Here is a 6576-nt window from a genome sequence, read left to right as displayed (position 1 = left end):
TATATATATAAATATAAATAAAAGGTATTTATTATAATATACCAATCTCTCCCTACCCTCTAATGTAATAGTGTTAAACACTATTTGTACATGTGAATCAGTGCAGGTCTTTGCTGTTTTTTTTTTCCTAGATTCAAATCAGAAATCAACGTGTCCAGGTGTAGTAGCCTTTATTCACGATATACTTATATTTCAAGTAGACTCGTTATTTAAATGGGTCTGTATATATTTGTGTGCGTGTGTGTATTTGCATCGGTGTAAGCGGCACAAACCTGTAATGTATGTAATGTAAGTACACCAGTGCTATTTGCATAGGTGTGCCTAAAATATACTTTTAAGTGTGTGTGTTATCAGTCTATCTGTGTACGTGTATGCGATCGCCTATTAGATAAGTGCTCCTAGTGTTCAGGGATCCGTACGTTATATATTTTTCCCTCCCTTAGTTCCTTTTACATACCAGCATATATGATAGGTAGAGCAAATCAATAACAAAAGGCAAAATCAAATACAAAAAAAATTACAAAACTCTAAGGGACGTTCACAGTTAATATTATTACTTTGACGCTCAAAGGAAAAAAGTTATAGTTGCCTAACTGACTCCTCCGAAAAAACAAAAAGCAAAATAATAATAATAATCTAAGAGAACCTGAATATAATTTACATTTTCACTGAACTTCTTTCTTTTCGTGGGTAAAGACTGTTTAAAAAAATGTATAAAGAAAAATATAATAAACGATTTCACACAAGAAACATGAATAGCAGATAATTACAAACACACACACATACACACGCATGTATATATATATATACAAACGCATACACACGTTCGCGCGCACGCACACACCACACACCAACACACACTCATTCAGATAATCACGCTAGATGCAATTATGACTGTTTTCACTGCTAACCTAAATCTACCCTGTTGGCTCTGCTTACTTTTCACGTTAAGTTTTCAGGTATTTATTCATACATACACCCACACACTAACACACACACACACACACGTGCATATGTAACACACACACACACACACACACATATATATATATATATATATATATATATATATATATATATATTATAGTTGCCTGTAATAGATATAACGTGATTTTATGTGTCAACAATTAATAGTTATCTGATATAATCTGGAAAAAGAAAAGGGGGAAAAAAAATCTTAGCGGGAAATTAATATTGACAATTGAAGAAGATTTAAAATATCTGTGTGTGTTACATATTTGTTTTATGTTCTGCATATAGATTTAAGGCAGTTACTGAAAAAAAAAAAAAAAAATCCACATGCGTCAAGTTTCATCTGGTAGGAATGTCATTCATATAGAAAATGTTTCGCTTCTTTGGTTGCTTATACAGGAAGGAAAAAATAAGCCTAAACAGCAAGCACGGTGTGTTTTTCATTATTGGTTTTCCTACTTTTCAGTATATAATATATATATGTATATATATTTATATATATATTCTTTTTGAAATAACAGTCATCGTGCTAGATTAATTAGTAAGTTTTAATTGATTAATGTTTTATAATAACTGTTGCTTTCTTTATTAAAAAGAATAGAAAACCGTCATCTACCTACTTATTTCTGTAACAGTCCTCTTTTAGAAGATTCACACAATTACATTTAATTTGTTTTGTATTATAAGTGTATTTAGTTCTACTAAGAAAATAACTTTAGTTCAATATAAATTAACTCGTCTGTATTTGTTTGTTAATAATAATAGTAATAAATTCTGCTGTAGGCACAAGGCCTGAAAGTTTGGAGGAGGGGAATAGACGAGTCGATTATATCGATCTTCAGTTCTCAACTGGTACTTATTTAATCGGCCCCCGAAAGGATGAAAAGCAAAGTCAACCTTAATTGTTTATAATTTAGGCAAAAGGCCGGCTATTTTGAGGGGGAAGGGTTATTCGCTATCATTGACCTCAGTACTTGACTGATATTTTGTTAATTTTATCGACCCCGAAAAAATGAAAGAAAGTTAAGTTGATCTCGGCGGGATTTGAACTCAAAATGTAAAGAGCCGGAATAAATGTCAAGGCCCCGCTCCGATGGTTTAACGAATTTGCCAGCTCGCCACCTTCTGTTGCTTTCTACTTAGGATTTAAGACCAACAAATTCGCAGGGAGAAGTTAGTCGATACCAGGGACCTTAGTACATAATTAGTACTTACTTAATCGACTTTGTAGGATAAAAAACAAAGATGACTTCGGCGAGATTTGAACTCAGAATGTAAACGGCCCAGAATAAATAACGGAAAGCACTTTTTCCGACGCTCTAACGATTTTGGCAGTTCACCGCTTTTAAATTGCTTCTAATTTAGACACAAAGCCAGCAATTTTGAGCTGATGGGTTAGTCGCGACACCAGTATTTGACTGGGACTTTTATTTAATCGAAACCAAAACGATGGAAAGTCGAACTCAGAAAACAACAACAATAATAATATCGGTGCTTGTGTCATTTTGAGAGTTTTGTGTTTTTACAACTGATTGAAATTAAAAGAAAAAATAACTTGAGAATCAATCGGGCTTATGTCGAAATAAATCAACCTTAGCTATTATTATTATTATTATTATTATTATTATTATTAATTCAAATGCTACCGAGGTCACTTTGCCTTTCATCCTTTTGGGGTCGATAAAATAAGTACCAAATATTGAGGTCGATATAATCGACGTACCCCGCTTCCACTAAATTCCAGGGCCTTGTTGCCTCTATTAGAAACGCTTATTCTAATTGAAAATTAACATATAAACACTGAATAATGCGATAAAGTAGTAAAATGTTTGGGTAAACCTACACATGTATGCTCCCCACCACCGACTTTCTTGCATAGGTTTCCGTAAAATGAATATTTTCGAATGAAATTTTCAACCAATTCGCTTCAGATAGGGGTAGATTCTGATCATATCGGAAATTGTTGTGAACAAATTTTCCCGTAGGTGTGGAGAAGGCTTTCGGAAAATTCATAAAGTCAGTTTTGTTTCTTCATAACTTTAAGATAAATGTATATTTTTTTTAGTGAAATTTTCAACAAATATTTTCAGAGTGTGTAGATTAGGACTATATCGGAATTTAATATGAAAGCGCGCACACACACACACACACGCTTCACATATAACTACAAAATGAAATATGAAATTTCTAAAAAAAAATTGTGCGTGTTCACTTTTTTTGTTCTATATTAAATTCAATATCGTAATCTACACTACACACTCCGAAGGGTATTTGTACAAAATTTCATAAAAGAAACGTACCTATTTTTCTAAAAATTATAGGGTAACAAAGCGGACTCGTGTGAATTTTCTGAAACTCCTCTCCCCACTCACGGAAAATTTTTTTATTACAAATTCAGGTATAATTGGAATTTACACCATCTCAAGCGTATTTGTTGAAAATATCCATTTCTATGGCAGTTATGAAGTAACAAAGTCGGAGTAGAGTGGGGGCATACTTGTGTAGGTATGTCGAATGTTTCTATTTAAGAAGGAGGAACCAAGGCAGTTCTGTGGTTGAGACGACGAATTAATTTAATATAATATGACATAATTTAATATAATATACAAGCACACACACATATACAACATCACACCAGAGAGAAGTTCGTTTGAACCCAACCTTAATTTCATTTCCATTGTACCCTCTCCCCATTGCCACCCGTACTCATATCTCTATCTATCCATCCGTGTTTGTATATATATATGCATGTGTATGTATATATATGTGTGTGTATGTATATGCGTATATATATACGTATATTGAGTTCTACACCAGGTTATTAGTCTTGCTATGATGAAGTGAAAGGAGTAGCCATAGGCGCAGGAGTGGCTGTGTGGTCTGAAGCTTGCTTCCCAACCACATGGTTCCGGGTTCAGTCCCACTGCATGGCACCTTTGGAAAGTGTCTTCTACTATATTCTCAGGCCTGCCAAAGCCTTGTGAGTAGATTTGGTAAACAGAAACTGAAAGAAGCCCATTATATATATATATATATATATATATATATATATGTATGTATGTATGTGTGTGTGTGTGTGTATGTATATGTGTGTGTGTGTGTGTGTATGTATATGTGTGTGTGTGTGTATATGTGTGTGTGTGTGTGTGTGTGTATGTATATGTGTGTGTGTGTGTGTGTATGTATATGTGTGTGTGTGTGTGTGTGTGTGTATGTATATATTTGTGTGTGTGACTGTGTTTGTTGCCCTGCCATCATTTGACAACTGATGTTGGTGTGTTTATGCCCCCCGTAATTTAGCGGTTTGGGAAAAGTGGCTGATGCAATAAGCACTAGGCTTACAAAGAATAAGTCCTGGGGGTCAATTTATTCGACTAAAGGCGGCACTCTAGCATGGCCACAGTCAAATGATTGAAACAAGTAAAAGAATCAAAAAAGTAAAGTAAAAGCAAATATATATATATATATATATATAGCCTATGTATATATTTGTGTGTGTGTGTGTATAGAGATAGTTGAAGCATTGGTGTAACCATGATCTAGTGATCTGATGAGCTAGCTTTCTTTATCTGCATTGATTTGTAAATATACAATTGTATTATATAATGCATAGCATGCATATTCGTGTAGACTTATTAAATAATTTATTATACGCTGAAATTATTACATGAAGAAGGCTGTGAAACAGCTGTAATCTTAAGGATGACAAATCGTTAAATAAATATAGTTACTTCTCACACCACCTGTCTTTTGGTGGTTTACATTTGTATGTATGTATGTATGTGTGAGGATATGTGCATGTATATATGTATGTATAAATGTATTTGTGTATATATATATATATATATATATATATATATATATATGTGTGTGTGTAAATGACATTAGAAAGGACATCCAGCTGTAGAAAACAAACCAAATCAGACTGGAACCCGTTACCACTCTTGTGAAACCATCCAACCCTTGCCAGCATGGAAAATGGATGTTAAAGGATGATGATGTGTATATATATTTATAAATGCGTGTGTGTATATATATATAGTTTAATCTATAAAAAGAGTACAGTGAACTTGACATAGACATATATATATATATTTGTGTGTGTGTGTTTGTATCATATGTACACACACACACAAATATATATATATGTTTATGAGTATGAACCTAGTACCTATTGTAGAAAGAATTGATATTGAGAAATATTTGAAATCTGGACTGAATGTGTTTATTTTTGTATTTTTCCAGGAATATACCATAGAAACAGGAAATTACTGAGAGATTTGTGGCATCTTAACTCCTTCATCTCTCTGGACAATGGCCTTCACATAACGGTAATATTGTTTTTCTTTTTCAGTTTTGTTTCTATTGTTTTGTTTTTTTATTATTGCTTTTCCTTGAAAATTCATTTTCCCTAATATAAGCATTTTTAATACTGTGATGTGGATTTTGCTCAAATTTGCTAAATGTCGATTCTCCGTTCCATCTCATATTCAACAAGCATCTACCATCATCTCTATCTTCTTTTATGTCAATGGGATTCTTTCTCGTTGAGATCCATTGTCATGTATTTGTCAACTTATCTCAGAATGTTTTTGTAGATCAACCTGTGTAATTTCATCCATGTTAAAGAGATCACATTTCATTACCAATTATTGTGTTACAGATTATTGATTGATGACAGAATTGGTAGAACATCAGAATTATAATAAATTAACTGTCCCAGAATCCTTGTTCATGAATTGTTTGTGTTATGAACACATATTCATCACAAAATCTGTGTATTAAGAATAAATATACAAGTTGTCACTGGATATCTTATCTTGCACCGTTTGCCTACAGACCTTTTAAATTCAGAGTTCAAATTTTGTCTTTGTTCCTGCTAGGATTGATAAAATAATTAACTATCAGTTACTGGACAAAGGGTCACCTGAATGATTATACCCCTTTTTCTTCTGGGGTCAATACAATAAAATAAAGTATCAGTCATATACTGGGGTTAATGTAATCAACTAATCCCTTCTGACAGTGTACTGGCAGAATTGGTAGTGTGTTGGGAAAATGCTTTGCAATAACCATTTGGGTCTTTGTTCTGTGTTCAAATCCTGTTGTGGTCAACTTTGTCTTTCCTCCCTCCAAGGTTTGGTAAAATAAAGTGCTAGTCTCTGAGGCGGATTAAGTACCAGTTACACACTGTCGTCAATGTAATTGACTTAATCCCTTCCCCCAAATTTCAAGCCTTGTGCCTACAGTAGAAAAGATGATTATTATTATTATTCAGTAGTTTTATTTTTATAACGTGCTTTCACTTCACTACCGAGCGCAGCTCTGTGCGCCTTGGGTATGTGCTGTGGTTTGCTGTGGTGCTCTTATGTTTACTGTATTGAAAGTGTTTTGCGTAGAATGTGTGCAGTACCCAGTAGTGCAATTTTCTGTATGTTATATATATTTGTAAGTCCTGGTGTTTTTGTTATGTATTTGTCTGAATATTTTTTTATTATACCTAAGGCACCTACTATGATAGGAATTGTTTCTGTTTTTAGATTCCACATTCGAGTTATCTCTATTTCCAGGTCTTTGTATTTTGAAAGTTTTTCCATTTCTTTT

General features: G+C 33.3%; 1 protein-coding gene across 3 annotated transcripts in view; it reads left to right on the top strand.

Annotated features, from left to right (window-relative positions):
• The window catches only part of LOC106875828 (protein sprouty homolog 3), a 174147-nt gene that overhangs the window by 3216 nt on the left and 164355 nt on the right, over window positions 1-6576 (top strand). For 2 of the 3 annotated variants that reach the window (XM_052973586.1, XM_052973587.1), the window contains exon 2: window positions 5218-5303. The gene's annotated coding sequence lies outside the window, so the exon portion shown is untranslated. Of the gene's footprint in view, window positions 1-189; window positions 1404-5217; window positions 5304-6576 lie in introns of those variants that run through there. The other variant, XM_052973588.1, reaches the window with a different exon arrangement.

This window comes from Octopus bimaculoides, chromosome 16, assembly GCF_001194135.2.
Source record: "Octopus bimaculoides isolate UCB-OBI-ISO-001 chromosome 16, ASM119413v2, whole genome shotgun sequence".
Classification (NCBI taxonomy): Eukaryota; Metazoa; Mollusca; class Cephalopoda; order Octopoda; family Octopodidae; genus Octopus; species Octopus bimaculoides.
The sequence above is the reverse complement of the archived record's forward strand: the minus strand, read 5'-3'. Positions and strand labels throughout refer to the sequence as shown.